This window comes from Urocitellus parryii, chromosome 2, assembly GCF_045843805.1.
Source record: "Urocitellus parryii isolate mUroPar1 chromosome 2, mUroPar1.hap1, whole genome shotgun sequence".
Classification (NCBI taxonomy): domain Eukaryota; kingdom Metazoa; phylum Chordata; class Mammalia; order Rodentia; family Sciuridae; genus Urocitellus; species Urocitellus parryii.
In genome coordinates this window covers 105,455,651-105,466,143 of record NC_135532.1, presented here as the reverse complement: position 1 = coordinate 105,466,143, position 10,493 = coordinate 105,455,651, and the positions used below count along the sequence as shown (strand labels likewise).

Below are 10,493 nucleotides of genomic sequence, written 5' to 3'. Positions count from 1 at the left end.
ACCTTTTGTTTATTTTAACTTGTAGATTTAAAAAAATTACCGGGGCATTTTTATTAAATATTTTTTCCCACTTTGGTTTCTACACATTAAGAAAGTCACAGAGGGAAGCCCTGGGTTTGATCCCCACCAATGTGAAAAAGAAAGTGACAGAAACAAGTACATTAACTACAGCAGTAATTCTAAATAAATATAGGCTTCATGTGATTAGGGAAAAAAGGGGTTTATGAACTCTTGCTTCTTTAGGTCCTCTTTAGACTTATTATTATATGTTCTACATTCTCACATAAAGGAAATTATTAGAGGAGAGGATTAATTCTTTGTGATGGGGGAAATATAATTTGTTGTGAAATTATACTGTATTTTTAAATATCTAGAAAATTTTTAAATAACTGGGGGGACTGGGGATATAGCTCAGTGTTACAGTGATTGCCTAGCATGCCTAAAGACCTGGGTTCAATTCTTCAGTGCTGCCAAAATGTAGCAAAGATTAAAAATAATTAGATGAAAGGCAATTCATATACTAATGTGATAGGATTAGCCCACTAGTTGTTGAAATCCTTTCTGAAAATTATAATCTAAAATGATTTGGGAAACTGCAATGAAACAGTGAATGATTGATCTATACATGTTGGAATATTAAAGCCATTTTAATTTTGTATGTGTCATTCTTTGCTTCAGTTTGCACACATTTTGTAACATCCAAATGGTGGAAGCTTCAGTGGAGTCTCTTCCTAGCTGAGCCCATGGTATCATTTTGTAGTAGGAAATTTTGAAGAATTATAAACATTGAGATATTTGAAGAAAGGCTGGTGTTTCATTATTATTATTATTTCAGAGTAATATCAGTCTGATGAAGAAGACAAAGAATGGGGACATTTTTTCTGTACTGGATATTTAACCCAGAGGCACTCTACAACTGAGCTACATACCCAGCTCCTTATTTATTTATTTATTATTTATTTTGTGACATGGTCTTGCTAAGTTGCCGAGGCTGGCTTCAAATTTAACAGTCCTGCTGCCTCAGCCTCCTGAGCTGCTAGGACTACAGGCGTGTGCCACTGTGCCCAACAATAGTGAACTTTTTGCTATTTAGAAAAACAGACAACTGATTAAGTGGTAGAGATTATAAAACAAATATATTAGATATGCTGAATTACCTTTCTCCCACTCCACCACTTGGGCAAGAGCATTTGCACCTAGATTAGGAAGATGGGATTGTAGATTCTCATATTCTCTTACCCAGACCACAGGAGCCTTGTCCTCTTCCGAAAAAGATGCTGTCACCATCTCAGCTTCATCACCAAACACTGCCAACCATAGAGAAGAGGTTGAAATTATATCTACCTGGAAGCTAACAAGTCGGCTTCCCATAGTTTCATGGATTCTGACAAAGATAGGAGCCTCTTGGGTCAGAGATTAAGCCTGTTATTACTCATGGCATAGCAGGCATCAATTATCTTCATATTTACATCTGTTCTCCTTACTTCCCAAGCCCTGCATGGAAGAACCCAGGCTGCTCTGCCTGCAGTGTTCTGTGGTACAGTCAAGGAGCCTCAGGCTTAGAAAAACCCCAGTGTTGCCAGGCATGTGGCCCACACCTGTAAATCTAGCAACTCAGGAGGCTGACGCTCAGCAATTTGTGAGACCCTGTCTCAAACTAAAAATAAAAAGGGCTGGGGATTGTAGCTCTGTGGTAGAGTGCCCCTTGGTTCAATCCCCAGTAATACCGGGGGGGGGGGGGGGAGCCACAAAACAAAAAAACAAGTCATTTGTAATGTGATGATAGTAAATCTGCTTAATGCTTACCCAGAGGAAATGACTTTTATTGTACTGGATAGTTAAATAAAATGTCCTTCTGCTGCGTAGGGAGACACCACCTCTATGTCACAACAAAGGCCACTGTAGTTCTGATGGCAAGTCAAGTAGAAATGAGATACCAATGTAGAATTGCCTCTTGATTGTGGCAATTTTCATGTATACACATACCAACACTCATTTAAATACACACAGTTTATTATATGTCCATTAAACCTCAGTGCAACTGGGGGGAATGCTTTAAAGAAAAGCAGAAGTTCATGGCTGGTACAGTTGCACATGGCTATAATCCCAGCAACTGCAAAGGCTGGGGCAAGAGGAACCTAAATTCAAGGCCAGCCTCAGCAATTTAGAGGGGTACTAAACAATTCAGTGAGACCTTTTCTCAAAATAAAAATAAAAAGGACTGGGGATGTTGTTCAAACCTCAGGACCAAAAGAAAGGAAGAAAGAAAAGCAGAAGTTCAGATCTCATCCCAGTACTAAGAAATGAGAATCTGTATTTTAATAAAATCTCCTTGTATTTTTTTTTCAACTTTTCTGTGCTTTTTTTTTTTTTTTAAACTAAGAATTGAATTCAAGGGCACTTTTTTAAATTTTGAGACAGGGTTGCTAAGTTGTTTAGAGTCTCTCTTAAGTTGCTGAGGCTGAATTTGCAATCCTCTCACCTCAGCCTCTTGAGTTGCTGGGATTTTAGTCATGCACCACATGCCCTGCTCAACTTTTTATTTTGAAATAATTTTAGACTTACAGAAAAGGAGTAAAAAGTACAGAGTTCCCCCTTCACCCCGCTTCCCCTCATTGACATCTCATATACTTGTGTAACCACAGACAGTTACTCAAACCAGGAAATTCATTGATACAGCAATATTAACTAATCTGTAAGCCTTATTCAATTTGATGTTCTCTAATGTCTTTTGAATTCAGAATTCAATGCATACCCCACATTGCATTTAATTTTCATGTCGTCCTAAGTCTTCTCCAATCTGAGACAGTTCCTCAGTCATTCTGTCCTCCGTAATGTAGACATTTTTGAAAACAATTATTTTGTAGAATGTCCCTCAATTTTAGTTGTTCCAATGTTTTCCTGTGATTAGATTAAAATATTGCAACGTTGTCAGATTACTCCAGAAGTGATGTGGGGCCTTCGTGCCTTCTATCATGAATATTTTATGAATTATTATGGTTATTAATCTTGGTCACTTGGTTAGGGTAGTATCTGCCAGCCAGGTTTTTCCACTGTAAGGTTGCTATTTTTCCCTTTGTCATTAATAAAAATATTTTTCCCCCCAGTACTGGGGATTGAACCAGGGGGGGTACTCTACACTGAGCTATGTCCTGGTGCGCCATGCCCCGCCACCAACCTTATTTCAAGACAGGTTCTCCCTAAATTGCTGGCCTTGAACTTGCAATCCTCTTTCCTCAGCCTCCTGAATTGCTGGGATTACAGGCCTGGGCCATGCATCTGGCTTGTCGGTGGATATTTCTTGCCTACAACAATCACTTCTGTGGTATTTTTGCCCAGTAATGGTGATTTTCTATGTCTGTGGTCTTTACATTTATTCCCTGGAATTCTGTACAGAAGAACTGTCTCTTATCCTCTATTACTCAGTTACCTCAGTATGGGTCACCTCTTGCCCCACCTCATGTCCTCTTGGTCCACCTTTTTCTTCTCTTTTTTCCTCTTCCTCCTCCCGCTCCTTCTTCCTGCTGGGGTCTGAACCCAGGGCCCTTCCACATGCTAGCAAGCACTTCACCACTGAGCTGCGGGGCTGGCCCTTGGTCCACCTTTAATCCCCTTGTTGCTGCAATCAACTGCCCTGATGAACCTGATAGCATCTTCCCTCTTTTCATCTTCTGTTTTCTGAGCTGAAATTTCTCTGCCTCTCAGAATACCTGACTGAACCCATTCTGACATTTTCTCTCATGTTCAAACCTGAAAGTGCTAGAGGGTCAGCACTCTGTGGGGCAACCTTTAAACAGTGGAGAGGGGAGCCAGGGTATAAATATGCTCCTTGTCCCTCCAGTGGAGGGTTCTGAGTTGTGCTCTTCTCAGCTCCTCAGAGAGTCCCCTGCAGGATTGAGGCTCAGTAGCCTTCAGCAGTGGTTATCTCTGTTACACATCCTTGGATTGGTTCCTCCTTTGTGTTTCACACTTGCTCTCCGCCCCCCCACCCCATGCCTGTTCTTTGGAATCATCTCCCAAAATAAACCAACAGCATGAAAGAATTTGTGTTGTGGGACTGGGTACATGTCTGTAATCCCAGAAACTCTGGGGCTGAGGTAGGAGGATCACAAATTTGGAGGCCAGCCTCATCAGTATAGTGAGGCCCCAAGCAGTTTCACGAGATCCTGTTTCAAAATAAAAAATAAAAATAAAAAAGGGCTAGGGATGTGGTTCAGTGGCAGAGTGCTGCAGGATTCAATCCCCAGCATCACCACCACAAAAATAAATAAATAAATAAATACATAAAAGAATTTGTATCAGATGTTTGTGGAGGAGAACAAATTAAGACCTGTGCCTTACCAGTTGTTATATATTTTGACTTCCATCCTGTACATAATGTAAGATCCTAGGGAAGTATGAAGACATGTATAGGAATTCATAGCATCAAAACGGCAGGGGGCATTGTTAAAAATACCAAGTATCAGGCTGCGGTTGTGGTTCAGTGGTAGAGCCCTTGCCTAGCATGTGTGACTCACTGTGTTTGATTCTCAAAACTGCATATAAATAAATTAATGAAATAAAGGTCCATCAACATCTAAAAAAAATTACCAAATATCTAGCAGTAAAGGAGTATATTATATAAGTGCTTATTTGGACATCAATGAAAATGAATACTCATTTTTATACTTCCAAGATAGATGAATGTTGACCAAAAAATAATTTGCAGATGAATAATACATTTTGACCTTAAATATATAAAGTTCAAAACCATAAAAAAATAAGCGGGATATTGTTTAGAGGTATGTACACATGGGTTACAATTATAAAGTAAAACAAGGAAATTACAAACAAAATTCAAGATGCTCATTTGGGAAGAGAAAGTCATAGAAATTCAGAAGCGCACATGAGGCTCTGATGGTGTTAATATTCTGTTTCCCAAGCTGTTATATGAGAGTTCATCATTATTCCTGTCTTTTTAATTTTCAGTATTGGGAATTGAACCCAGGGGCACTCTACCACTGGGCTATCCCTGGCTCTTCCCGCTTTTTTTTTTTTTTTTCTCAGTACCAGGGATTGAACTCAGGGGCACTCAACCACTGAGCCACATCCCCGACCCAATTTTGTATTTTATAAGAGACAGCATCTCACTGAGTTGTTCAGCACCTCACTAAACTGTTGAGGCTGGCCTTGATCCTCATCTCCTGCTTCCTGAGCCGCTGGGATTAAAGGCATGTGCCACCACGTCCCCGCCTCCCTGGCCCTTTTTTATTTTGAGAGAGGATCTTCCTAAATTTTCCAGGCTAGCCTTTAATTTGCAATCCTCCTGCCTCAGCCTCCCAAGTCTCTGGGATTATGGGCATGTACCAAGGTGTCAGGCTCATTACTCCTTATAACTCACACTTGCTTTATAGTTTTTTTTAGGATGAACAAGATATTTTATCCAAAAAAAGTCTTTAGGTTTGATATTAAGAAGAGGTTAGCTGGGCATGGTGGCACAGGCCCATAATCCCAGCGACTCAGGAGGCTGAGGCAGGAGGATCAAAGGTTCAAAGCCAGCCTTAGCAATTTAGCAAGGCCCTGAGCAACTCAGTGAGACCCTGTTTCTAATAAAAAAAAAAATGGTTGAGGATGTGGCTCTGTCATTAAGTGCTCATGGTTTCAATCCTTGGTACCAAAAAGAAAAAAAAAAGGGGGGGGGTTTACTTTTATGAAGGGTAATGTGGAATTGTTTCTATAACAAAAATCCTGAAATGAACTAGGGTGGTTTTTTCGCTTGAGAAAATTCCAAGGCTTTGATTTCATTCTGTGCTATTTGGTGATTAATCTTTGCATTGTAAGACTGTTTCTGGAAGACAGGACCCAGATTTAACACTTTTCAGTGTTATTTATTTTTTGGGTTAGTCACTAGGTGGATTGAATGTAAAAAAAGGATGATTTTTTTTTTTGAGAGAGAGAATTTTTAATATTTATTTTTTAGTTATCGGCGGACACGACATCTTTGTTTGTATGTGGTGCTGAGGATTGAACCCGGGCCGCACGGCATGCCAGGAGAGCACGCTACCGCTTGAGCCACATCCCCAGCCTAGGATGATTTTTTTTTTAAAACAAAATCATATCTGGAACTATTTTGGCAATGCATATCTTTCTGCATGTAAAATGGTGTCAGTAAGGATCTTGCTACTCAAAGTGTCATGTTTGGCTGATGAGCATCCCTTGGAAGCTTGGTGGAAATGCAGATGTGGAACCCACCTTATTCTGTAAATTTTAATAAGAATTCCCTAGGAACATTAAAATTTGAAAGGCACTGGCCCAGATGTCCTATACCTTCACCTGCACCAAGCAGCCTCCAGCAGGAGCTGGAAGCACATGGAAATTCTTGAAGTTAACTGTAACATATCTGTCTTTTTCATAGCCCTCTCTTTGTTGGCAATTATGTGGCTCACATGTTTACAATTAGGGAAGACTGTATTTAGACTTCTTTTTCCAAACATGCTAGGCTGCAGCACTATCATCCATTCAATAAGGAAGTGTAAAACCTATCAAGCTTCTCTTAAGCCCTGGGGATCTGTTAGAAAGGCAAACAGAATTTTCTGGGAAAGGAGCTGGAGTTGGGGAGTTGAGGGAAGCTTTTCTGGAGAAGTGTTTAATTGTAGATGAGAAGGCATGGTAAGTGAGTTGTGGGTGAATTGGGGGATTGTTCCAAGCACCAGGAATACCAATTAATGGTGCTCTTTGGACATTTGCGTTTGAATTTCCAATTCCTTGCACAGTTCTTGGCACACAGTAAGTGCTTAATAAGTGTTTGCCAAATCAGTAAGTGTGCTGTTACACTTCAGACACCTATTCTCTAGCATTATAGATGACGGAAGCTTTATTTTCCTTTTCAAAAGAAATAAGATACCTTAGTTGAAAAAAAAAAAAGAGAAGGAAGACAGAAAGCTGATTATTGTGTAAACTGCTAAGCTGAAACCATGAGTGGGAACGGCAAATTGATTTACATGAATCTTCCCTATAGCAACTCAACAATTTATTCTGTTCTGGAGAACTTTCAGTTTTTGGCTTCAAAACCAAGCTGTTCCTCCTTATTCTGAATTTCTTGGCCTGCTGTGAAACTAGCATTTACTGTCTTTTACAGCATACCCTGATTAGGTCATGGAAATTCACAGCTAGATCAAACTAGTATATGGAAAATTTGAAATTTTCATTGCCCATTTTACTCTGTGGCATTGGAAGATGTTATGAAATGTTGACTCTTAAATCATTTTGTCAAAGGCAATGTTACAGTATGATAACTGCCATAATTTATGAACACTTACTATAGGCATTACATAATAAAAGCCTCATATTATCTCCGCAAAATAGTAAGTTAAACCATATGAAAATTGGCAAATATCAATAATTTCATGTTTCAAGTTACTGTTATCTCCAAGCTTTCATTTTAGAAAAAGGTGAAAGGTAGCTGGGTGTGGTAGTGCACACCTGTAATCCCAGCTGCTCTGGAGGCTGAGATAGGAGGATCATGAATCCAAAGCCAGACTCAGCAAAAGCAAGGTGGTAAGCAGTTCAGTGAGACCCTGTCTCTAAATAAAATACAAAATAGGGCTGGGGATGTAGGTCAATGGTTGAGTGTCCCTGAGTTCAACCCCCAGTACCCACTCCCCAAAAAGGTGAAAGTTAATCCCAAATGGGCATAACTTCAAAATTTAGTACTGAGTTTTCTGTATAGATTAAGAGGGGGACTTACAGGTCCTCAGCAACACTCACTCCTTTCACCCTCCTTAACCCAAGCGTTTTTTGTGTCTACTTTCATTATGGTTATTGATACATCATATTGTGGTAGTTTATCTCCCCTGCTAGATTTGGTTCCTTGAGGGTGGAGGTTTTTTTTTTTTTTTTTTTTTTTCCCCTGCCTTGTTAATTTTCATATCTTTAGTGCCCAGGGTGATATAAGTGTTGAATAAATGATTTGAATATAATGCCTTAACTAAATTTCTCGGTAAAACTAAATAAATCCTTATTGATTTATGACTGGGAAATGCAGTCACTCCATTGGGGATTTTGCATTTCAGAGTCAGCCAGTGAAGGACTGCCTTTGGCATTCTTGGACCCTGAAGACTTAGCCAATGAGCAATGGTGCAGAAACTGTCTTTCCACCCTACTCCACAGGGAGGTCCAAATGTGCTCTTCTTGTCTTCCTCACTTCCTTTAGGTATCCACTTAAATAGCACTTCTCAGTGTTGCCTTTCCTCATCACCCTATTTAAGAATGAAGCTCTGCTTATTTTTTTTTCATGGCACATATCAGCATATAAGGGAGTTTTAATTTTGCTTATTTCTTTTGCATATCATCTTTCTCAACTTACTAGGATATAAGTTCAATGAAAGTAGGATTTTTTTTGTCTCTTCTTTTGTCTTCTGATGTACCCCAGCATCAAGAAATAGTGTTTGGCAGTATAGAAGATCTATAAGATTTGAACGGATTGAAATTAGAAAGATCTAATTTATCGTTTTAAAGTTGGCCTCTTCCATGTCACTCACATCTGAGCCTCCACAGTGAGGCTCACACAGGATGTTTCACACATGCAGGAATGGACAAAAGCTTTAATAGGGAATTAAATGGATAGGAATTTGGTGGGGGTGGGGGGAGGGTGTGTGCGGCGACGTTCTCTTCAGCTTCCAAGTGACACCGATTACCTTGCCTAGTTTGCATCTTAAAAACTTACTTGGATAGTTAAGAACGTCCACATCCCCAGTGATCTCTAATCCACTGTCTGCATACATTTCAAGATGCCCATTTGAGTCTACGCTTGGCCTCACTTCAGGGTCACCCATTCCCATCCCCCTTCTCGCTGCTCCCTTGGGGCGACCCATCAAAGGCCTAGGGACCGAGAGTTAACCGCCCCAGTCCCCTTCTTTTCAAGAGGAACGGGATTTTCCTCCTTTGGGGGATGGTTGGAAAAGAGATTCACACCTTGGAGCCGAATGGGGATAGTGGGGGTGGTGAGGAGGTAGAAGGTGGAGAGGGGGCAGGGAGTGTTTCCAAATTTCAGGTTTCAGGCGGGCAGAAGGCGGCAGGGGTGCTAGTGACCGGCCGAAGCCCGGTATCACCTGGGTCGCCCCAGAGCCGGGGAACTGGGGGCCGGCGCCCAGCGCGAGAGGTCCCGCCCTTCATCTCGACCCCTCCCCTCTTTGGGAAGCCTGGGGGCGGGGTTTGTTTACTCCCTGCACGCACTGCCGTTCTGGCCAATCAGTGGGAAGCGTCGCCTTGCGTCACGCATCCCGAGGGCCAATCGGCGCTCACTGTGCTGCTCCGCCGCCAAAGCTTGCGCGGGGGAAGCAGGGCAATAGCTGTGTCGGGTGAGGGCGGACGGAGTCGGCAGCGACCTCGGCTGTGCAGCCGTCGCTGCCTGGCACACGGGGCGCGCCCTGACCCTTTCTCTTTGGGTAGGCTCGAGGGCGCGCGCTCGGTCGGGGCCTGGATCTCCCGGGCCTCTACCCGGCAGGCCACGGATTCCCGACTGCCGCCAAGTGCGGGCGCCAGAGGAGCGGCGGCGCCAGAAGACGTGCCCCAGGCTCTGCCGGACCGGCTCGCGTGGCCGCCTGGTCCTGTGCATCCGATCGGCGGTAAGGTCCGGGGAGAGGGCGCGGGCCTGCTTGCCGAGGCCCTTTGGACCCGGCGCGGCGCCTGCATGGGCAGGTTTCCCTCCCTGAGCCCCGGGGCCTCCTCGCCACCCCAGTCGCATCTGTTTATTCCCACGGGTTGTTTCAGGCCTGGCCTAATAACCCGTGAGTGTGGACGAGAATTGGAAGCCTGAGAGGGTCACCCACTTACACACACACACACACACACAGCACATTAGGGGCGGTCACGTCCCTGATTCACGCCTGGTGGAAGAGGGGAAGGGCTGCTTGCTACTTTCTCCTCGGAGGAGAAGGATGGCTTCTGAACCTGGTTTTCTGACTTTTCTTCCTTTCCGGACCCACAAGCCTCCATCTGTCTCTGCCAGGTGTTTCTTAGAGTTCTAAAGCTTTGTGTGTCTGCAAGAGCCTCCTGTACCCACAGAAGGGAACTTTTCTCTAAAGTAGAGGATCACTTTTTGGGCCCAAAGAGAGACCTTTTGAAAAATTATGGAAAACTGTGATCTTTCTCCATAGAGCTTATCAAGATTTTCGTAGGATTTCGCCAAGAGACTGTACAACGAAGTGAATGCACGCTCGGCCTGTTGTTACCTTGCATTTTGTGGTCTCAGTTTGTTCAGCTGTAAAATAGTAGTTCCTACCTATGTGGAGGGGGGAGGGGGTCAAGGGACTCATCTATGGAATGCGCTTGCAACTGGACTCGCCACGTATTAAGTGCCCAGCATGAGTTAGGCATTTTTATTATTAACTACAGAGGATGCTAGTTCAGAAAAGGACTCCCCCCCCCTTTGTTTCCCTTCTCTTTTGAAACTGTTAACAGCCTCATTCCGTTTCCATATTCATTGCTGAAAACTCCCCAGTCCTTGAATACTT

At 42.7% G+C, this 10,493-nt stretch overlaps 1 protein-coding gene across 7 annotated transcripts in view; it reads left to right on the top strand.

The window, feature by feature from the left end:
- Nucleotides 1–9,517: 9,517 nt before the first annotated feature.
- Tfdp2 (transcription factor Dp-2) overlaps nt 9,518–10,493 on the top strand; it is a 162,857-nt gene continuing 161,881 nt past the window's right edge. For 4 of the 7 annotated variants that reach the window (XM_077795291.1, XM_026385049.2, XM_026385048.2 and 1 more), the window contains exon 1: nt 9,518–9,605. The gene's annotated coding sequence lies outside the window, so the exon portion shown is untranslated. The remainder of the gene's footprint in view (nt 9,606–10,493) is intronic. The other 3 variants (XM_077795289.1, XM_077795288.1, XM_077795290.1) reach the window with 2 other exon arrangements.